We start from the raw sequence: 24,984 nt of genomic DNA on the forward strand, positions 1-24,984 counted from the left end.
ATTTTGAACAAATGTTAGAGGACACAAAGCAAATTCATGGTCTCTGTGGAGGAGTCTTGATTGCACAGATGGAGAAAACGCGTCCTTGGCTTTTATAGTCGAACTTCATGTGAAAATTGGGGTCACTGGGTCTAAAAATGGGTGGATTTAGGTGAGGAATTGACTTGTTCTCAAAGAAAAGGTGACAATCAACGTTTTATTCAGCACACTGATGTTACTGCTTTAGAAAGCCAAGAACACAATCTTTTCTATTCTAAAAATTAACAAATCATTGCAGTATTGTGGACTAAATGTGAGAAACTGCATAGGTTTATATAATACACAACATAAGAAATATGAAAGGTTAAAGACTGAGAGATATATCTTCCAGGCTAAATAGTGTATGAATGTACCAAAAATTTATTTATTCCCATCTTAATTGAATTTTTACACGTCTTCTCATGCCATTTGTCCTAAGGGGTTTTAGAAGAAATATCTAGGACCAATTTTGCTGAACAGTTACGAAATCAATAAAATTTCATATAGGCCTATATATTTCAGTGCCATTTCAGCATTTGCTTTACACAGCTCAGCTGAGCTTTTTATTGTACCTAGTTAGAGACTCAATATAGTCTGGACTACTTTGTTAAGGGCCACAAAAAACGTTTTTCTTTGTCTCTGATTGACCATCAATATCAGAAACTGCTTTAGTTTCTCTAGTGTTACTGAACAAACAATGACGCTCCCATTCTTTTCAGCAGGTGCTCTTCGTTTTAATGCCGGCATTCTCTCTTCGGCTCTCAGGAAATATCTGTGTTTTTGAAAGAGCAGCTGTGTGTTCTCAAACCCAAACTTTGTCATTCTGGCTCTGTTTGAAAGGGCTTCAGGTTTGGAGTGGTGCTCATCTCACCGTGGACCAAACCTTTCAGCTCAGTCCAGACCAAACTTATACACACATCTCTTGTGTCTTAAATAGAGTTTAAAAAGGAAACAATAGCACAAACATTTACAAGTGATGCTTAAAGGGATCATTCACCCAAACATGAAATTAAGCCCATGATTTACGCAGCATCAAGCCATGTTAGGTGTATTTGGCTTTTTTCTTTCAAAATGAATACAATCAGGGTTATATATAATAAATAACATCCTAGCTGTTTCAAGCTTTATAATGGCATTGAATGGTGGTAGCTTTGCCACAAAAGTTATGGCTTCTGGAAGAGAAGTAACGTGTTTGTGTAAGATGCACGCCAAAGCAAGCAGGTGGTATTCTGAATGGAGTAGAGCCCAAGAGTCTCAGGCCTGAGTCCTTTTTCCTCCTTTTAACCAAAAACGTTTTTTTATTATACTGTTTGTCACGACCCAGGCTTGAAACTCAGGTCGCTGTTGTGGTGGTCAAGCGCATTTACCGCTAAACTACGCGGGCAGTAGCGTTGGACCCAAATGAAACACTTAGGCAGAGCCCAAGCAATGTAGATTTAATTTAAAAAAATCTTGCACAAAAAAACAAACAATTCCAACAAAAGTTCTTTTCTCGACCGAGGTAAAGTTAACAGTAAACAACAACAGAAAGGAGTACTTGAAAAATAAAAACTCCACGGGGAAAAACAAAATCAGTAAACTGCACAAAAGAAAAATACCCGAACAACATACTAGAGAGATAGCTTGAGGAACTTGAAAACACAAGATGAAACTCACAGTAACAACTCAAAACTGGAGTGGAAGATCAAAGGAGACAATCACAACTTAAATACCCAATGGTAAACAAGGTGCCAGGCAGGAACTAGATCACTAACAAGGACACACGAGGAAGATCTAAGGCAGGGGAAATACAGGGGCCTCCTGGAGGCATGGAATAACTGCAGGAGGATGCTGGAGCACTGTTTCCAGCTAAAAATAGTTCAGCTTGAGTGTAATGGCAAAATGATTATATTTCTAATCTATTTTTTTATGAATTTAACTTTAAAAATGTTTGGAGCTTTTTTGTTAAAGGTTTATGCTTTTAAAGTATCGGGTCAAGCCGATCGGCGGCAGACAGTGAGCTAATCATGAACTCATCACAACTCGCCTATAATAAAGTCTATACTAAAACAGTTTAAGCATATAACAGCTTACATGTTGAACATGCACTATACAATGTAAATGTGCAATATGACTGGTTTGTGTTGAGGCACTAAAGCGCATGGAGGCACCAGTGCAATCACTTCTGTAGCCTTATAGTCTTAGCTCCGCCATTTTCTCTCTGACAAAATGTAAGAGTACATTGCTCATGCCTTTAGTGAGTGAGTCAGCCTCCACTTCACTCAGCCCACTCTCCAGACGTGGGACATGAAACATGATCTGTGCAAGATTGTCATTCGCATGCGCTGTAATGAGCAGCCGCGCTTAGTTTTAATTGTCTGTCTTCTCTCCAAACTAAATGATTTTTATTATTATAAAAATATCTAAAATGACGGTGTTACGGTGAGCAAGTGTCTTGCACCATCTATTGCAGCAAGCCTAGTGGGGAGCATACAGGCTAGAACAACAGGGACGTCGTGATGTCATGGACGCCCACTAGACTTATGCTCACCAATATTCACATAATAACCTTCAAAGTAAGACTCGAACCAGTTACATTCCCAGGAAGCCCAACTCAGTTTTCCAGTCTCTAGTAGGTATCAGCAGGATCAACAGTATCAGATCTAGTGGTACCAGCACTGATATTATGCCAGAGCTAGAAATGAAAAGGGAATTTATAATTTATTATCTTGTTGTTTGTAAGGATGCACTCGGAAACCAGATTTTAAAAGATGCCCAGGCATCATGTGAGCTTAAGTAGTTGTTCAGCTGATTAAAACTACCTTTCAATAACCTTCCTATGAAAAGATTAGATATAAGTCTATAGTGTTATCAAGCTTTTTCAGAAGGGGCTTAATAACTTTTAAGAAAAGTGTGGAAGTGTGTCAAGGTCAGGTTATAGATTTAAGGTGCTATACTTTATTGTTTAAGTTTTGCTGTCAGTAGTTACCTTTTTTGAATCCACTACACCTCTGCACAGCTTGTAAGATATGCCAATTGCCTTTCTGATATTATTGATCTTCTCAGAAAATAAGAGCAACTCAATGGGATTCTGACTCAAGGGGGTCACAGTCTCAACAGTAGCAGAAAAAGTGTGAGGTTAAGTTGATGGTTTATAAAAGTTTGAGAAGAAGGTCTGTCTAAAGTACGAAGGCTGTCTTTATAGATGGTATAATGAATATCAACTTTATGTTTAGGACTTCAAGGATGAGTAAACAGTCATCATTTCTTTTGTAGCATTGATTGCATTATCAGTGTGAATAGAAAAGTCCCTTGCAATAGCAAAACAGTCAAATTTTGAGGAAATCATCAAACGGATTTAAGTGAACTCTTCAAGAAAGGCTGAGAGCATTTTGGAGGCCTGTAAGTAATGATACACAGAATGCGTGATCAGTACAATCCCTAGATATTTAGAAGATAAGTACTAACCAAATGACACTGGCTTGCCTGATAGACACCTCCAATATTCTCTCCTAACAGTCTCCAGATACTCATTAAAATAAAATTAGGAGGGGCTGTTTCATTGAGGACTGCTTCAGCTATCATCTAGCCATGTTTCATGTAGAAATACGTTGTCAGGTTATTAAGTCATCAGAAATGATTAATTTACACTACAGGCAATTGGGTTCCTCTGGTTCCAGTAAACATTGACATACCACTGAGAGCTGCCACGCAGGCAGCCATGCGGTGTTTTAACATAGAGTGATAAACATGGAAGCTCAGGAGAACAGAGCAAAACAAAACACCGGTCACAAATTAAAGCACAAAACGTGGGTTAAAACAAAACTTGGCTCTGCGATACTAGCATATTGTTACCAGAGCGACAATAATCCCATGTCCCATGTCATTCACCGGAATGCCACTGACTGTGCATCAGTTCGCCTCCAAAAGAACACTTTATGATGGATATATGCACTTTATTTTGCTTTAACAAGTAGAGACTGCAGGTGAATAGGGATTTTATTTATTTAAAATATATTATTTAAAATTTACCAACAAATTATATACATTATTATTACAATGTTTTCATTGTGCTTTGTTTTGAAAAGAGATTAAAAATATGTGCATATTTACATACATTTAAAATCCAAAATCTAGACACTGAAAACAGTTACACTAGTAATCTCATTTCATTTGAATAACAGTGTTAACATTTTCTTTAAAGAAGAGATTCTTCATCTTTTTTTTGTATTAAAATAATTATAAAGATATAATAAATGATTGACGCCATATTTTAACCCAAAAAAATCAGGTAAAAAAATAATATTGTAGACAATAAATACAAATCCGGCCTGCAATAAATCCAGAATATAACTGAGAATGAACATAGGCATGGTTTGGGTAAGTTGATTGCATAATGTCATGATTTACAGATTAATGATTTTTTGTAATGATAACTTCTTTTTATCATGCGTTCCCAAAGTTATACTGCAATAAATGAAAAATATATAGACTGTGTGTGACTCTCTTTGTGTGATTTGTATTATAGACAGAGAGACGCATGAGAGCAGGACAACCGAGAAGTGTAGCACAATAAAAGAGTATCGGAGTGAGAGGTGGAGACTTATTCTGCCATGCCTGCCTCTGGGTATGTTGGCCCTTCTTAAGTTCTTCCTTATGTCTTTTTGACCTTTTGTCTCTCTCTCACAGCTCTTAAGGATTATGAGGTCACAGAATCTGCTTTTACTATCTGGAAGCTTGTCTGCAGTTGTGATTGTGCACCCACTGTGACTCTCTATGGTCCAGCCACCATCTGTCCATTAGAGATAACATGGTGAAGCACCTTCATTGAATGTTGAAATAGCCATACCGCTGCTTCCCACCACTCTGTTTTTACCAAATACAGTTTTGGGAGAATTAATAGTGACAGAATGTGTTTCGCTTGCAGTAGGCCATCACTGGTCAAGTTCTAAGTGATATAATGAAGATTTTGGCCAATCCCTTTAGTCAGGAAAGAAGCCTGATGCTTCACAGAATCTCCATCAGTAAGCATCTGATGAGATTCACAAATGAAGGATGATTTATACGTTATTCATTCATTCATTAGTCTGAACAACCTGTTAAAACATCTAACTATCTACCTTTCACTCTTATATCAGGTCGTCACATGTAGTGTAGGGATGTCCAGCATCTTGATATTCCCTTTAGAGCAGTATATCCTAGCTCCTTACTAAGAACTATTCTTTTATATCAAAGGCTACATCACCCTGTTGACACCTATAGATGCCAGATGAGAAGACGCTTTTTTCTGCAGCCATTTTCTAGTGATATGTTATTGTTTGCAATATACCATTGAAAATGTCCTCACTAAAAACATTTGTCTCTCGCGATATTAACAAGTCTAGCATATATATGGACGTGGAGGCTGAGGAGAGGAGCTTGTTGTTAAGCAAAGAGCTACCTCACGATTTGGAATTGACGTGGTTGTAGAAAATCAGATGCGCAGCAAACTACCGCAATATGCAGGATTTGGTAGAAAAAGGTGGTTACGAAGAGTTGAAACTAGATGCGCTTGGAATGTTCGCAACCAAAAATTGTTCAGCAGAAAATCTAAAAAGCTCTTCTCTGGCGCTTGGACTAATAAATCAAAAAGACTGGAACAGAACGATGACGGATGTTATTAAACATAGGTGCGCGCCATTCATCACATCTATCTTACGCCTGGCTGCACTATTAGTGTTTATTTCCTCATTCTCGCAGTAAAACAATGCATTTTTGCATGCACTTTCTGTCCCGTAATCGAGGTACAGATAGCTTTGCCCATCTTCGCAGCACTGATATTTATTTTCTGTGAGGTACCGGAGCAGGTCACGTGATACGCTTTCTATAATCAGGTGACGGGAAATTGACGGCCATGAAATTTACTAAAAATAAACACATTTTATTAACTTCACATTTTAGTGTATCTCCTTTATAGAAATAACAAATCTGAAAACCGAATTTAGTATGCTAAAATTACTTTTATAAAGCTTGAAGCATTTTTAATGTATCTCTGATTGTGTATGGAAAGAAAAAGAAATATATACTTCCTATTCAGTGTAAGACTACATATTTTCACAGAAGGATTTATTTAAAAAACTCTCTATGATGTTATGAAGTGAGTTTGGAGTTAAAATATTATTAAACATTATTTTCTATGTGCTTTCAGAAGTAGTATTTATTACACAAAGCTGCAGTTCACTGATAAGCTATATAAACTATTTCATAATATCGTATATTATTTCCAATATCACGTATAATATCAATCTGTGATTTTTTTTGCATATAGCTAAATAGAACTATGGCTCTTATAGTAAAGCAGGTGATAGAGATTAACGGCCGATACAGAAACTGACTTTACTCTACAAGATGCGCATAACTATTGAATGCAGTTTATCAGCCAGTCCTACTTTAAAAAAAAAGCACAATAATGTATTGGTGTAATAATGTCAACGATAATAATTTAGAGAATTTTATGCATCCACTAAGACAAAAAAACAAAAACAAATCCTGTTTCTTTATAGAAAATTTTATTTTTTCCCATTTTTACTGTCAGCATTACTGAGTACATGTACTGGGCAATGTTATGATTATTCAGTTCTTACTGGAAGCCGGAGGACACCGCGTGAAACACCACAGATTCATCCCGAAGTAATTGCATAGACGCTCAGGAAAGCCCTAATATGGACAAAGATATCCAGTTATCACTGCAGCAAATACACAGAGCAGAAACATCTTAACTGAGAAAACTTAAGGACATTGATGTTATGGGGCTTGACAAAAACATGTCAGAAATGATTTCTTTTGTTGTAAACATCTTCATACACAAGCAAAACTACATTGTATTACTTTTTGACAGATTTTGACAGTCCTGACTAAACCAGCTTACCAAAACGGTAGTGAAGAAGCCTTAGTTTAGTAATATGATCCCTGCCTTGCCCACATGGTTGCACACAGAAATATGGGCAACAACTAGCTGCATCGTTATTTATATATATATATGTATAATTTTATCAGGAAATTTTAACGATATATCTAAATGATAAGATAGCACTTATCCCATTTCAGAGTTGCTAAGGTGCGTCGGTCCACACCAGATGCTGTCTGTTCTAGCTTTGCATGTTTATTGCTCTTTTTATTATCCATCATCTGAACACCACATTTCAGGGGATTGCTTGGAAACGCAACAGCAAACCTTTTCACAACCGAGCACACGATGTGCGCTTTCATTCACGCATCGACGAAGTATTATGTCCCGAAGTTTAATTCTTCGGGTTAAGGGTTATTGGAGGGATCGGGTTTGATCATTCTCTCCTTCGTTGCATGCCATCCTCCTCCTCCTCCTCGTTCTGTGGAATGCGCTATCGTTCTTCATGGCGGGTCGTGGCCACTGCGCAAAGTCTGTCAAACAAGCAGCCTCTACTTTTCCTGAGCTGAAAAAATCGCTCATGCTAGGAGGCTCTTGCTGAGCCAGCCGGGCCCCGAGTCTTCCTTCTGTAATTAACCCTTATAGCGCCTCCTCCCCTGCTAACTAAAACTCACAGCTGGATCCGCGCCTCCCTCCCCGTGACCTTCTGACTCCCGCGCACTTCCACGGGTCACATGACTGGTGCAGGTGTGGGAGAGGACCTCGGGCCCTGGGTTGTCTCCCAATTAGTACCCTAATTAGTGACAACTCCAGATAATACTGAACAGGTCAGGAGCGCAAGGTAGGGCGAGGAGCGAAGCGCGAGAGCAAGAATGGCAGAGGAAGAGGAGGTATGTAGCACATTGATGCGTGGTTAAAGGCGTGAAGGGCCACAAAACATTAGACCAGAAAAGGCATGGCAGCTGCTTATTTGACAGAGTTGCTTAATGGGGGCTCTTTTTTGTCAAGGTGGCGTTTGAATTACTGCTGCCACATTTATTGAGGCGCAGATAAATACAAAGTTTTAGTGTCCCTTTTTCTTTAAATGTTCTGGCTTCAAAAGTCCTATGTTATGCTGTATTCTTAAAGGGGTCATCAGCCAAAGAAATGAGGATTTTGGCTATTGAATCAGCCAGGCTCATTCCCTGTGTTTATTGTAGAAAATGCTGCTGTGAATGGACGGGTTTCTTCCAGTTTGATATAAGAATGGAGAATTTCTGAGATTCGAGAGCTGAAGTTAACATGTTTTTGAGGAACGCATTTCAGCCTGAAGTAGTTTCATGGGCCAATACAACGCTAAGAAATATCACCACCTGAATAAAGCTGCGAAATGTTTTAAACTGCCTATTGAAACTTACCTTGAATTAAAACATTTACTATAGAGTAACAGTTATAGTTTTCTTTTTTTATAATTTAATGCAATAACATTCAACTAGATTTATGCATAATAATAAATAATTCATGTATTGTAGTAAATCGACTAACCTATATATTATGTTATTTTTATTATTATTATTAAAATTATTGTAATCTAGTGCAGACATACTTCACGAAAGCTTGGTATCAGTAATGCTTCATTGTTTTAAAAAGGTGTTCTCTAATGTTATGGTGTATTTATAGATTGAAGTACACCTGAGTAAGATTTAATTGTATGGGTTTACTATGGTTAAATGTATACTAAGGATGAATTATATGATTAACCAAATATTATAATATAAGAATATAAACAAGGATAATTTTGTACAGCAAAGGAAAATGGCTGTCATCATTCTGCACATTCTGCTCAAGATACAGAAAAAGAGGATGCAGAAATATATATATTTTAATGTACTTTAATAAAATGTAACTTATCATCAGATCAGAGCTAATTTTCAGCATTATTACTCCAGTCCCCAGGTGGCAGACATGGATTAGTTTGAAATCACTTATTATGCTGATTTATTAGTACATTTTGGAAGTGAAATGTGGTTCTGACTTGTTTTTAACCACTGTAAGACTTTAATAGTCTGAAAATATTATTTTAACTTTTATTCATGCATGATTAGTTATGAAACAATTGACTTGAATACAAATAATGCTCAACTAAATACTGCTGCTTATTCAGCTTTATATTGAAATGTTTGGTTTTATTCTGTGTTTGAGGTCCCCACTTATCGCTTTTTACATCGATCCCAATGTAAAATCAAATCCTCAAAACCAAATGTTCATCTTACGTCGTCTACTACTTTGAGTTCTACAATCAATTTAATTGGCACTAAAACCACCAGGCCAATGGTATCCAGCCCCCGCTCTCCATCCGTCCACCCCATGAAGCAGTGTGATTGCAATCATTTTAATTGGCACCTGGAGTTGATTGTCTGGTCCAGGCGAGATTTGTGGTGAGAGTGTCGCAGGAGGAGATCAGGACTAAATATGTGGAGCAACATTGTGTCCGCTTGTCCACCATGCCTGTTAAAAAATAAACTGTATGGCCTCACTGTCTGGAGAAAAGAGTTGGAGGCTCAAGAAAGTTAATAATATATAATAACTGACTGCTCAAACTTGATATAATAAAGTATTCAACACAGTAGAAGACAGCATAATGCTGCTTGAAACCTGAACAGCATTGTAGAGTTTAATGGACTTATGTACATTATCAATTTGTATATATATATATATATATATATATATATGTAGGATATATATATATATATAGGTATATATATATATAATAGTAGATTTATTATGTTTTAGAGAGAGAGATACAGAGAGAGAGAGCAAATAGCAACGACTGTGGAGTCAGAATGACAAAAGTAGGCAAATTATATGACATATATTTAGTATGCATATGGAATAAAAACACATGTACATATTGTATACAATATCTTGGCTTTTAGCTGTAAACCATGAGAGTGCCTTTGCCACAGAATACAAACTTTTTAGCTAAGTGCAAGAAGTTAATAAGAGCAAAGAATTGTAAAGCATTTAGTATTTTTCATCTATTTTTTTCTGTAAGAAGATCACATAATACAACATGAAAATACTGTGCAAAAGACTCATATATTTACATACTCATAAGTGTTTTCAATTGTAGAAGGTAAAGTATTATGATTTTATTTTATTAGTGATACATTTTTCGCTTTTCTGACACGCCACAATGCACGCTGTACTGCCAAAAAAGCGTATAGCTTCCTAACATATAATCTTTGTGCCAGAACAAGATACTGACCCTTCAACAATTTGGAAGAAAATATGAAAGTGAGAAAGGAAAATCTCTGTTACAATCACAGAAATCCAAACTACATTTATAATCATCAAACGGTATAATGTTATTTATATACTTTGTTCTACTTGAAACGCAACCATGAAAACATATTTCTGTGTATATATCGAATTAAGGTAATGAGTTTTGTATTTTGTAAAGTGATGCAAAGAACTATCATGTTCCTTCATCTACACCCTAAGCGTTTTTCAGATTCGGCAGTCTCTAGCGGGTTCTCCGCTTGGTAATCGCTAACAAAATAAACAGTACACTATCGTTCTTTCTGAAACGGTTTCAGAAGAAATGCGTCGCGTACAATGTAAGCTTTTGTCTCGTAAGCCCTGACCGCATGCGCTAGCCGCCTGTCTCCAGAGCTTCAGGAAGGCCGATGCTGCAGTGGAATTATACACCAATCTTATAGAAAAGAACTGTGTTCACACCGCCGCCGCGACGTGAATCCGCTTTGCATACATAGTCCAATCAAATACTAGATGCATGTTCGCCTCTTCCAGAGCAACGGAAGAGCAGCTCAGAAGCCTGCCACTTTTACAGCTCGGCTTGAAGAAGCAGTTCAACATGTCTAATATTCACTCCTCAATTCATTCTCACTTATTGTTTCAAAAACATACTCTGCTCTTCCGTGCAAGTACATTGAAGAGGGACCGGAGCTTTGAAGCTACTGATTCAGATGACCTTGACAGGACTTTAGAAGATGTGGAATATAGTATACAGTACAAGTCATTCGTTAATGTTTCTCTTTGTGTTCCACAGATGATTCTGAAAAAAGTCAGAAGGGTGAGTGGGTATGACAACCTATTTCTTCACCTGTCCAGCCTAGAATACTGCCAAGATAAATGAGAAACAATGAGTTAATAGTGTTATAAAGGAATGGAAATACTTCTCATTTAAACTTTTTGAATTCTTATCTCATAATTTTGCATCTCACACTAATGTATCAATTACCTCCTTAATATTATGAGACGAAATGAGTCAGAAAAAGGTAGAATTCGCGACATGAAATACACATTTCTGTAATGACAGTGAATTCATTAGGGAGATGTAAACTTAATTTTGAGGAATCAAAAATGTCTTCATTGTGAGAATTAAGTTTTACATTGGCTTATTCCAGGGGAGAAACAGCTGCACATGTAGTTTATTGACTAGGACACTAAAAATGCCTCTATCCACAACCGTGGAGAACTACAACCCGACAGAGACGCTTACGTAACCTTGTAGTGGAGGACGAGAGTGCAGTTGACTCAACTAGTCCTCCCAGCCAGGCCGAGGCTCAGGCCGGACCAGCAGACATGGTTAGCCTGGTTATCCAGCCAGAGGCGGTTGTGGTGGAACAGGTAATCTCAGCCTCCGCTGGAGGAACAGGAGGAGAGCAGGCCACATATTCAATGACTGATGGAGCAATGAGTGGAGAACAGACTGGGATTGCTCTGGCTGGAAGGACTGATGGTGGAGTGGAGCAGACTCCGTTCACTGTAGCAGATGTGATGGAGCAGACCCTGCTGGTGACCAATCGTGCACTCTATCCATCAGTCCAGTGTGGTGGTGGAACTGGACAGCTCTGCAGCTGACGAGAAGGACTAAATGAGTCCAGAGCAAAAAAGTATTTGGTTTAAAGGGTTAGTTCGCCCAATAATGACAACTCTGTCATTAATTATTCACTCTCATGTCTATCAAACCCAAAAACCTTCATTCATCTTCTTAAAACAAATTAAGATATTTTTAAGAAGATCTGAGCTCTCCTACCATGATTCCTACCATGATCAAGGCACAGAAAGGTAGTAAGGACATTGTTAAAATAGTCAGTGGTCCACCTTATTTTTACAAGAATAATACTTTCAGTTTGTAAAGAAAAAAAAAGACTTAATTCAGTGATTACTTCTCTTCTATAACACTTGTTTGACATTATCAACATGTGCGATTCACCTTGAGAGAAAGCAATGTGCATGCGTCAATAACGGTGGAGCACAGAATGAGAAGAGATTAAAAAAAAGGACAAAGGTCTTGCGGGTTTGGATCGACATGAGGTTGAGTAATTATTGACAGTGTTGTCGGTTTAAGGTGAACTTTCTCTTTCGACATTGTAAACAAATTGCTTTCTTGTGTTAATTTATTATTAAATACAGTGGACCTGGTTGTATCAAGCACGATGATACAAGATCATCTTGAGGTTTCCATATAAGTCATTTGAACTTAGCTTCTGCAAAAATGTTTAGCGGTTTTTCAGTAAGACTGTGTCTACAATCATTAATTAATTGAAAATGTGCTTTCACTGTCTGGATGAACAGACAAAAACTGAAAAGGTTTTATTCTGTGAAGAAAAAACTAATGAATGCATTATGCCTTTCTTATTTGTACTTGCACTTGAAGTTCCAAGATGTTTGCCAAAATGTACAATAACATGTGACCAAAGTTCTTTTAAGAGAATGTCTCTAGATTTATTCAGCATCTGGAAGGCATGATATAAATTAAAGTCTGTTGTAAAACAAGAAAACAGTCATTAACTTCATGTATACTCTTGTTTTAATGGAATAAACCGTTCTAATATTGTCATGATTCGAACTTGATGGAAAATTAGATATCTAACGTGAATCTGTAAATTTGGCTGCGAGACCATTTGAATCTTATAAATTGTATTTCATACAGTTTGTCTCGTGATTGTGAACTTTATAAGCACAAGAAAAGTAACAGTGCTGGCAGTCATTTATTGGTTGACCACGCAAACAAACATTACACAAATCATTGCCTTGTCTGTAATGTACAAATGGTTTTGGCCACAAACTAAACATTCTGTAAGAAAAAAATAAAATAAACATCAAGTACCGTTTAAGCGTGTTGTAAATAATTAGTTTCATAAGTACTGGTATCGTCAAACACATACGTTTATTCAATAACGAGATACTGAATTACTACTTCCAGTTATTAGTACAGCATCCGAATACAATATTTGACATCCATTCCTCGTGTTTTCTTCATGATCGCAGGCGGTTTAATAAACAAGCGGTTTCTCGTAAACTAACACCTTCCTCTAAAATAAACTATGACTACATAATAAATTTAATATTAAAATATGAGTTGAAAAGCAAGTCGGATACAAATTCACAAAAAATGTGATCACTGCATGCACGCTAGATTGTCTGAAATATAAAATTCTAGTAAAATGAATATTAAACAATGGGTGCTGGGACACAGTTGTTTATCTGTTGTCTTGTTTTTGGAAAATCTCGAATTCTCCTAAATAATTAATTTTAGACTTTTAACTGTATATAAAATAACATTTGTTATCCACATTTGCAGAATACGTTATAAACATGCATATACACCAAATTTTCACCTTTTGGAATGATTGGGTCTCAAAATTATATTTTTTAAGAAACAATTTTACTTCACATTAAGGTTATGGCCTTATATTATATAAAAATTTTTGTCTACGTTGACTTGAAGTTGCAATGTTGCAAATCACTTTAGGAGATCCATGCTGAATTAAACAATTAATTAAAGAAAAAATAGCATAACCTTCATGCAATTTCCATGGTATCGATTGCTTGAAATTCATGATAGCGCGATACATGATAGGCACTATTTCATGAGCCACTTCTCTCAAGTCTCTGTTTAGGGTAAACACAGTCAGCATTAGAAATGCATGCAACAATTAAAGCTGTAGTAACACTGGGTTAATGGGAGAAAAAATGCAAACATTGATTGTCCATTCACCAGCTCCCTTTGCTGCCCAGTTGAGGTGAACATGTCATAAAGTGCAAAACACAGAATAGCAATGTCACACTGAATGACATTCAGACTCATCTTTCGAAAAAAAAGTTCTCAGTGCACTTCATTGACATCTTGGTTGCGGTTCTGATTGACATTATTGTTGTGGTTGTGAAGTGCCTGGTTGCGGTGGTGTCTGTGGAGGTGGATGGCGTTAGCCTCAGGTATGTCGATGGGTTCAAAGGTGCTTGGAACATGAGGCATGAACTGTCGGAATATGCTGACGCTTCCATGCCAGAAGGTGGGCTGGGGGAGCCGGCCAGCTGGGGTCCAAGATCGAACAGAGGGGTCGTAGACCTCCACCACATCAGATAGCTCAAAAGTGTTGTCATAACCACCGGACACATAGAGTCGCCCGCCAAGAGCAGAGACACTGCCTCCAACATGAACCTGTGGAAGGTGAGACTTTTGAGTTATCTGTGTGAACGTCTAATGCAGGTCAATGATGTGATTTATTTTTAAAAAATTCATACATATGATGCACGTATATAATTTAATCATTTTTATATATATATATACTATGATACAACTGTTCTGGCATCACACAAAAAAGAAACAAAATCATTAAATTAAAAGAAAATATTGTGTAATATTGAATGGATTATTATAAAATAGTTTGTCATTAAAATATAAAACTGTTCTTAATTTAAAAAATAATAATTCATTTAACTACTTTTCAGTAAATTCAGGTTGAAAAATGACAAAATTTTACATGCAAAAAACAATTCAACAGTGATTCAATGACCAACTTAAAACTGATGCATATCTACGTCGAAAAATCGTTGTCGTCAAGCAAAATTCCAAATCATGTGGAGCATTATAAAAATGTGTCATTTTTAATCTGACTTTTTCCAAACAGTTCTTAATGTGAATGCACCTTAAAAGAGTGAAACAATGTAAAATCGACATACTTGTGTCATGGGACTAATCTTATCCCATTCGTTTTTCTGTGGGTTGTACACATCTACTTCCGCTGAATCATCCCTGAAAAACAACAGTTGTCATGAGAAACTCACTTCCTTCATTGTTTCTTTTTTCTGCATATCGTTACAAAATGGATAATTAAAGTTGTAGGGAAAACAAACTGAGCGCCTCACCTTACAAAGTAGATTAACCCATTTAGGGTCACTGATTTGGGGGCAAAGGACCACGGAGGCAGCTCTCCACTGTTCACTAGCGACCAGCGGTTGCTTTCAACATCGTAGCACTGAATTGCCATGGTGTCCTCTCCAGTTAAGGAGCCAATGGCATGAGAGTATTAGCCCCCTACATGCTGTAGTAGAACAGTTATCTATGGGATGTGGCATGGGCGGAAGGGCCTCCCAGCAGTCTAGGGTATGATCAGTAGCGCTCTGTGCTGTCAGAGGCTACCACATAGAGCTGACCCTTCAGGGTGCATACGACGAGCTGTGGTACTCTCTGGCTTTCAGCATGGGGAGACCTCCGTCCACTCATTCACACTGGAGTTGTATCGCCACACACAATCATACAGGCGTGATCCGTCTGAGCCACCTGTTAAACGAAGCAGGTTTGAAAGCTTAAACACAACACTAAACAGACAGAAATAGAACAGATGTTCTTTCCTGTTATTCATCAACCCCATTTTCAAACTTGCCTACATTAATAGACTCACGTGTTATCACTCTTCAGGGTTACTGCTATGAATTGAGATCATTTAAAATTGTAATGATAGTTGAAAAAGAACCAGGACAAAATGTCATTTGATTCGGTTAACAGTTCTTGTGCAGCCTGATTATACAATTAATCACTTCTGAGAATCAGTTTATCTTTTTTGTGATTTAAACATACAGCCTACAATTAGAGGTGTTGACATATTAATGAAATTTCAGCTAATCTGAGTAGACCGATTTGAACCTCTAGGAGTTTTTATGCTGAACACAAAGAAGATATTTTGAAGAAACAGCTAGTAACCAAACAGTTGATAGCCCATTGTACTTCTTTCCCTACTATGAAGTCAATAGGGACCAACAACTGTTTGAGTCTTTAAAATAACAATAGAATTTTTTTTGTTCAACATGAAAGCGAGTAAAAGATTAAAGATAAAAATAAAGATAAAAAGATTTTCATTTTAGGGTGAACTATTTTCTTTTAATGACTTAAATTGACTGGTCGTTCATTTTATCATTTATGAAAGAATCCTTTCAAAATGTAATATTGAAATGATCATATGTAAAAGTATTGCATTTACTTTTTACCAAATATTGCGTGCAAGTAGTAAAAGAATCATTAAAGAACCAGAACCATTGAGTGGAATCAAAGCGGGTTCTCTTGAATTCCATAGTCAGTGCTCAGACACCTTTTTAAACACCTCTTACATAACAGCAAAGGACACTGGAATAGAAGCTGCGTTTAACTGCATGAGATTGTTTCTCGATTGAAACATTGTCTGTTCCTGAAAGGTAACACTATGTCCAATCACCGCACTCTTACACAGCTGAATATACAGAGGTTTATTTATACACTGGCTGCCATGTTGTAAACAGTTTGAAAAGAAGGACACTCCTGAGCCTGCCTGGGGATTTGTGCTTTCTTCTGTTACCTCAGCATGAAATAATTATGGCACAAGTCAAACCTGGTAATGACATCATTGTACTAACCTGTCACGTAAATGTCATTGCCCAGGGCAGCTATGCTGTAGCCACCTCCAAGTTGGTCTGGGAATTCTGCTAAGTATCTCCACTGTCCGGTCTGTGGGTTGTAACAATCCACAGTAACAAGTTCATCACAGTCTTGATCACATCCTCCTATCACCACCAGAATTTCGGCCAGGCGGTGGAGGGGCGTGGGCGCGATTCGGTGACTGGGTCGGTCATGGCGGTCATATTCGTAAGACTGAAAGCTCCGTGCCTCACTGACTAACCGTAAACAGGCTGGTGACAAGTAGACCAGTGGATCACTCTCCACGTGGGCCAGAAGATAGAAAGCGGCGAACAAAGGGCAGGCGAACTTGCTGCAACAACTCAGGCCAGTAATGCAACCGATGCTGCAAGTCGGCTTTAACCCAGCGCCACGGCAATCTGGTGCGCTGTTTCTTCCTTATCCACACACAGTCCGTCATCAGACACAAACTCCAGCAACCGCTTCCACGACAATCGTTCAAAGTCCATGCTCTTCGCCAGCTCCACGATGTTCTTCAGCGCGAAACGGCGAGCACTAGTTGCTAGTTCGCGACAGGCGTAAGCCTCTGCGAAGTCCTGGATTTCCAAGCAGTTGGAAACATCAAGTCTCTGCTCCAGGAATGCGCAGCACGCTTCTTTGACGGATGGGAACTGGAAGAGGTCCGCCGTCTTGAGCAGGAGGTCCACGTTTTTCGTGCGTGGCCGATCCACGCGACCTGTATAGCAAAAATCCACCAGGAGACCCAACAGTTCAGCTGACACTTCATGTAGCACCACGCGGTCCATGACGCTCTCTCGCAGTGTGCCGGCAAACATGGCCCGGAAGTAGGTGCTTGCAGCTGCTAGCACAGTTCGATGGCAGTGGAACTCTTTGCCTTCACGGCGCTGGCGTGACGTCGAAGAACTTGCGCTTCGGCGCGCGAAGCTTCGTGTATGCCGCGGAGCAAGTTGACAGCATGGGCGCATCGAAGAAGGGCAGCATGGAGGGCTGCGTTTGTAAAACTGGTTTCTCCATAGCTTACGGTATTTCTCTTGGCGTACGTCTGGTCAGAACACTGAAATCATCTTTAAAGAGAGAACAGGAGTTTTAGTTTAGTTTGTTTGTAGTAATTTCTTATTTAAGTTTGTGAAAATAACTAAAGCAAGTTCTAAAAAACAGAAAACCCCAAACTGAAGTTTCAGACTACCTGTGTATCTTCTCAAAGCGATTAAATCTGTGAAAAGGACACAGTAGCTTCTAGAAACGAAATATCATGTGGTTATGACGAATGAGTGCAACGGTTGGTCTCTTAAGAAAGTGTGCTCTTCGTGTCTGGTCTATAAATACACCAGCAGTGTCCATTTTCACAGGCTGGGTGAGGGGGTCTCAGTACACCCTTTAGCTTCACTTAATGAAGATTACAGAAACTTCTCCACTCTGAGAAACTCATGTAGTTTAACCATAAATAAAACTGTGTGATCATTTACTTAAATCTCATTTCATTGCATTAATATTGTTTATTTTTTCATTTGAAGCACAAAGGAAAGAATAATCTTGTCCATATATAAAGCATGGCGTGTGAAAAGGACAAAAAAAAAAAAGTATAACAGCATCACAGAAGTAATCTATAGGTTTTCTAGGGAGTATTTGAGCGTCAAGAGAGAAGCAGGTTTTCCCTCTATTGCAGCTCTCAAACTCAGTTGTCTTCACTTAAGGCCCATTTACACCAAGAACAGAGTTATAATTATATGAATATATATAGAATTATAGTTAGAATTATAGTTATAGCCCTTAGTGTGAATGTATCTTTCTTAATGACCCATATTTTTGGCCTTTTTATCATAAAAGCTATTGTATGACTTCATTAAGATAAATAAAGATAAGATAAATAAAATATATATATATATATATTTTCTTAACTTGGCAGTATAAATGAACATTTATTTACATTGAGTGAGTCTACTGTTGTGCTTCACAGAAGGGTGAAAAATAAGTGACAAAATATGTATTTTGGGCAAAGTGTCCTTTAAAGAAAGATAAACAAATTCCAAATTATACAATATTCTGCTCATAAGTTATTTCATATTATAAAAAGAGCATTTAGCAGTCTGCATAAACATGCCTTACACTGTTTCTCCTCTAGCTACCTGCCTGGTGACTCTTGTTAAGAATAGAATAAAGTAAGGCATTTTCACTGGCATGACATGCGAGTTTAAAATAAAATGGCATTTCTATCTACTGGGTCAGGTATCAAAGCAGGTTGGCAAACACATGAGTCCTTGAAGGCATAACACAAGCATAGTTTATCCTGAAGAGCCATGTGACATTAGGCAGCTCAGTGAAGTTTTTTGAAGGTTGGCTCATCAAAAAAAGATGAGAGAAGGGGGGAAAGAGAGAGAGAGGGGCCCCAAAGGGTCAACAAACTGCAGGGGAATAGACCTGCTCTGAACAGCAAAGCTCTACAATTTTCAGTCAGAGACCTACATTATGTATAGCAGGGTGGAGGAATAACGCATTCATTTATGCATGTACTGGGCTCCAGAGAGGCTGCAAGGTATTTTTGGAATGCATTAGATGCCAATATATATATTCTCCATAATGCAGCATCTCAGTGTTGCGTATTAGGCAACTCGCATACCAAGTTGCTTACTAGTAGTCTGTTTACCAGTCGCTCTGAGAATAGCATGACTGGCAGCGACCCACACATGACTTTTCCTGACTTGTCAATACAGTGTCATGATCTCTAGTTATGAGACATGATTCATGACCATACACAGGAAACGCACCTCAGTGATGTAAGGACCTTTCCCAGCGAGCACAACAAAACCATTATTAAACACGTTTATGAGTAGTTGATGTATAGAAGGTGTGACAGAAAAAAACCCTCTCGTGCTATTTTGTACATTTTTCTCAAGTCATTTGTATTTAAAGGTTTCTTTCTACATTTTAGCTGTCACACCATAAGACACAGTCCAGTTTTTATTTGTCATCTACCTATATATAAATTACACTGAAATGAAAATGTACCTACTGGACCCTTGCAACCAGTGGCACCTCTCTGTATGTTCTCTGTACAACTTTAGAATAATAAACCCTTTTATGAATCCCTCAGGGCCCCTCTTCCATCTGCAGAGCCACTGCACACCCTGTGTGTTTCTCTAACCTACCAGTGGCCTGCAGTCTAATGTTGCACCTGACCGAGAGATGCCCATCATAACACAGCTGCCACGGTTCTGCATTCCATCAGCACAGACCCAAATGAGCGGAGCATGTTCGGGACTCGGGACAATCATCATCAGGCATTGCTGCACTCAAGACAGTTAAAGCAGTCCTTAATGAACCACATTTATGCTAAAATAGGATTAGTTTCTTTAGTGGGTATTAGTGTGTATGTACATATGTGTGTGTGTGAGATATATACACACACACACTATATTGTGTTATATAGTATATTTTACTGTTATGTGTTTATATAATACTGTATAATATTTAAAATGTAATTTCTTCAAATTATATAATCTCTCGCTTTCAACTGAAACTGAACAAAACATAGGTAGGTAGGTAGGTAGGTAGGTAGCAATCTAACCGTTAGCGCTGCGTATACGATTTATTTGCTTGCAAATTTATGGATTACGAAATTATTAACAAAGTTTAGACATTGAATGTTGGGATTATAGTTAGCTTTACCCTTTCATCGGACCTTTTGCTAGTCTGTAGCCAAGAGACCTTCAAAATCCAGTCTATTTTAGGATTTGACCTGACGGTTAATGTCACGCATCGCTCATCTTCACCTAACTGCCAACTCCACACCAACGAGACCTCACGTAGCAACGGAAACGTTTCTAAATATTTTCGATCCGCTCAAATAACCAGAAGGGCTTCGGCGTCACGACCACCACAGAAACGCGCGAGAAATCGCACACGAAAACGCGATACGCGTCTGCCGTTCGTCTGCTTCGGTTGAGAAAAACAACACGAGAAAGCGTCACGTTTTCACCCTCGTACACAGGCAGTTCCCGGCGCTTTCCCACTTACCGAATCCAGCTGTTAACGATTTCGGTTGTTATGCGCCTCGGATAGTTTGACGGATTGCTCTAAATTGTCTTTAATCCCTATTTAGCGTTTAACTTTGCTCGTGTGTGTGTTTTCTCTTCGCTCATGTCCGCGCCATGACTCCGCGTCATGAGAGACCCTCATTGGTCACTCGCGCAGCAGTTACACGATGACGTGGTCTCTCTCAAGTTTGACTGTCCAAACTGTTGAACCGATGCCTCATAAGGCTCATCGATTCCTTAACTGCCTTGAGACCCTCTCTCCCCTTTCTGCGTGAAACAGACTCAGTAAAGTCTTTTAAGAGCGTAGAGAATCAGGTTGTGCACAAATTGCTACGCACCGAAAGCTGGCTTTCAATTAAATGCCCAGTTGCATTCATGCTTGCTTTCTCAAGTTTAGTTTGCGAATCGTAAATGTTGTAGCATACTTTAGTATTCATGCTCCAAACAAATAGGCCTACAATTTTCCACTTCATCAAAGATAAAAAACTAGTTGTTTGAACTAATGTTGGACTTAATTAGTTGTTTGTCAGTTGCGTGTTGTGGAAGATGGCACACTTATCATTTTTATTATGAAATGCAATTTTTTTCAAATTGTCAGTGACAACATGTCCTTGTAATAATTTAATAAACCGTAAGTCTGTTGATTTTTACTAGAAAATCGTTATATAACTAAATGGTTTATTGGTAAAATAATAGATTTTACTAGGAAATAACTATTCTGCAGACTTCTGGATATTATTAAATATGGAAGAAGAAATAAACAAAAACAACCACTGAAAAAAAGTGATAAAATAAAATATAAAAAAATAAATAAAAATAAATAATAATAAAAATTATTATATATATATATATATATATATATATATATATATATATATATATATATATATATATATATATATATATATATATATATATATATATATATATATAAACTACAAAGCTTTAATCTGATTGAACATTTTTGCATTTTAATGTTTGCTCATAATTCTTTTGGCTTCGGAGCAAAGGGATTATTTTGTGCTTTGCTTGATTTTGATGTAAGATGCTAGGCCCCCTGTTGCTGTAAAATAATCTTTCTGCCAAGACCGAAAAGACTTTGCATGCATAATCAGAGATAATTATTTGCGTGAATGAGTAGTTACACGAACAACATAAATCTAGTCTGTTTGAAAGAACATTTCAGATAACATTCAGATTTTAAACATCATGATTAACAAAAACTGTCAGATTTTTGAATCGTGCTCAATTCCAAATCTGGATTTAGTGTGTGCACAGAGGTTTTTAAATATGAAATAAGAGATGATTTGTGACGCAAATTAAATTACATTGGATCCGATAAATAAATCAGGCTGATCCTGAAGCAGTTTTGTGCCAGAAATGCAAATGGCTATACATTTAATCAAATTAGTTGTGGTTAAATATAAACATTATCCATTTTTTTTATGTATTAACTAGAATGCACCTTCAAATTACATACTTCTTTGCAATTATTATTACAAGTAGTCTAACATTCCCATAAACTATGTGAGGATCATCAGCTTTTATTGGTCAAAAATGCTGACTCTCATATAGAGAGAAAGCGGCTTTTGACGCCAGCCTCATGCTGCTGCTACTCATTGATTAGCCATGACATTGAGTGCATTTTAACACGCTCGCAACTGATGTGAAGAAACTGCCACATAACTTTGACGTATTTAACCGTGAGAAGATATTTTGCTGTTAGGCAAGTAATTCAGTGCAGTAATTCTATGGCTAGGGAGGAATAGGTTGAAACGCTCCCTGCTCAGTCTAGTTTAAGAACCCAGGGTTATTTCGGAGAGATTCGATTGGGTTAGATTGCAGCGTTATCGGTCTCAAATGACTGTACAGGAACATTATACTCACTAGATGGAGCTATGTCACATATTGTATGCATTTGTTTTTTAGTTAAGCTGGATTTAATTTGTTCTATTGGTAGATTCATTATAGAAAACATTGCAAGTAATGCGACTGGTTATATTATATGGTATTATTAATCATATTTATTATTATAATTCTTGTTTTTATTATGTAAAAAACAAGCAATGATCAGTTTACCGGGCTACATGTATGCAGTAAATAATTGACTGTCGCTGCATGCCAAGCATAACTGCTTGCATAAATCCAGTCTGCATTATATTCTCATTTTCCACACCTGTCTTGGCAATGTTAAGCATGGATTCACAGCTTTGCTTTTAGACACACTACCAGTTGCGTGCATTAATCATAAGAATGATTAGTTTGGTGTTAGTCATTTGTATAGTTGGATGACGTATATGTAAATCTAGATTTAGATACTGAAGCATAATGTTACTGACCACCGCTACATCGGTGGGCTGTTTTGTTCTATTATCATTCTGCTGAGCAGAGCGGTGGAAAAAAATACCACTGTCAGACAGTCAGAGCATAAATTATTGATACAACTGTTAAATCAGAGTGTGGATGGAAATGCCAATAAACACTTCAGGCGGCAGGGAAAGAAGAGGGAAGGAAATTGCTCAGAGTATGATTTTGCACAGTTCTCGGCACACAGAAATAATCATAACACTGCATTCAAAGTGCTCCGTGTAAATACACGCTTGCCAAAAATAACAATCAGGTTCAGTAAGTAGAAACTAACATCTATTGTTACACGGGTCGTTGGATGATGGTTTGATATTTCCTAATATTCACAGCGCTGCTTTTAAGTCCCACAGACTAGCTCTTTGTTTTTTCATACGAACACAGTTTGAGTATTTGTGTTTGTCTTGCTGCTAATTCTTTTGTACATTACTATGGACTACTTTTCTGAGAAGTTTTAAGATAGCTAACAGATAATATGCTATATTAAATCACTTTAAGTCAATATTTGATGTCCAGATATTTATATTGGAAAATAATGGCTGCGGTGTTGCTGTTTTGTTTTTTATTGTATATAAAAGTTTATATTGTATATATTAGTACTGTACTAATGGTCTCTGCTTTAGCGCTTTAATATACACTAATGTCTGATTGCACTAAAGTTTGTGTGCATGTGCCAGTCCACATCTGATGGTGAAACACACTGAAAGGGTTAATGCATTCTAACCTGAACTCATATATCTCCAGGGAAGCATTTATCATCAGGTGATGCTCAAGGGTGTTGCTTGGAATTCAAGTGGACTTCTAAGAAAAGCAGTGTGTTGTTTTTTTTCTCATCCTATTTTTGTCCTGTCACTGCATTTATAGTACCTGATATATAATCCAAATGTTTATGTTCAGAGTGTTAATCATTAAGGAAAGGTACAGCACCAAATTCAGCAATAAATACCTGAGTAATTACCATGCTGAGATCATGGAAAATCAAACAACAGTAGAGTTGTTGGTTGCTGAAGCTTATTTATTATGCTGGTACAAACCATTAGTGGCCAAAGTTCTCATTATTCAGACAACTGGCTAATTTGTTCCCAGAGTTTTCCCAGGGCTTTTTAAATTTGGAGACTGGTGGCTCGATGGTGGCTGGACTCATCATATCAATGTGGATATGATGGCTTGGGGGCGTGGAGTTAGCTGTTATCCTTTAACTTAAAGGCTGTGTGTCAGTTAAAAGAAGGTCCAGCTGCTTTCTGTTGACAGCAAAAATTGTATTCACAGTTGCCCTTCACCTTGAAGCTGAATGTCAATGTGCGTATTCAGGCTGCTTTTTTTGCCATCGAACTCTGATTTGAAACGGTTTGTGCCCACAATATTAGGTCACAAATCTTTCTTTCTAAGGATCATAAATTTGTCTTGCTAGTCTATGACATGCCATTATCTTTGCTGTCACATCACAGGTAGAGGAGAGCAGAAATAGATTTAGCAGTTTCTGGCTTTTGCAAATTTATTCAGTACACATTTGTCTCACGAACCTAGTTCAAAGCTGAACATAACACAAACAACATTACTGAACAGCATAAATAATGCACATTTTTGTTCAAATATTCGAGGTAAGGATTTTTTTTTTTTCTGAAATATGTCTCTCTCCAAGGCTGCATTTATTTAATCTTAAACACTAATATTATTACATTTTAAAATAACTGATAAAATAACTTCTATTATAATATTAATTTCTGTGATGGTCAAGTTGAATTTTCAGCATCATTACCCATTAGTGTCACATTGCCATGATTCCTGTCAGTGTTTCCTGTATCTAAGGACTTTTAGTTTGTAGTTTTGTGTCCATTTTGTTATCTTATTCCCTCCCGTTTTTGATTCGGAAGACCCTGGTTGGAAGACCTTGCGTCTTGAAAACCTCGACCTTGTCTAAAGATAAGTCCCATCAGAAATGATCCACCACAGTCACATCTCAGACGATCGTCCAGAGTCCCATCTGTTTGTCCAGAATC

The 24,984-nt window shown here is 37.6% G+C and overlaps 1 protein-coding gene and 1 pseudogene across 1 annotated transcript in view; one reads left to right on the forward strand and one right to left on the reverse strand.

The window, feature by feature from the left end:
* Positions 1-24,984, forward strand: part of LOC122348662 (aerolysin-like protein) — a 333,550-nt gene that overhangs the window by 57,581 nt on the left and 250,985 nt on the right. The gene's annotated exons all lie outside the window — the stretch shown is intronic.
* On the reverse strand, positions 12,864-20,765 carry LOC122348656 (annotated as a pseudogene).

This window comes from Puntigrus tetrazona, chromosome 7 (genome assembly GCF_018831695.1).
Source record: "Puntigrus tetrazona isolate hp1 chromosome 7, ASM1883169v1, whole genome shotgun sequence".
NCBI classification, from domain to species: Eukaryota; Metazoa; Chordata; class Actinopteri; order Cypriniformes; family Cyprinidae; genus Puntigrus; species Puntigrus tetrazona.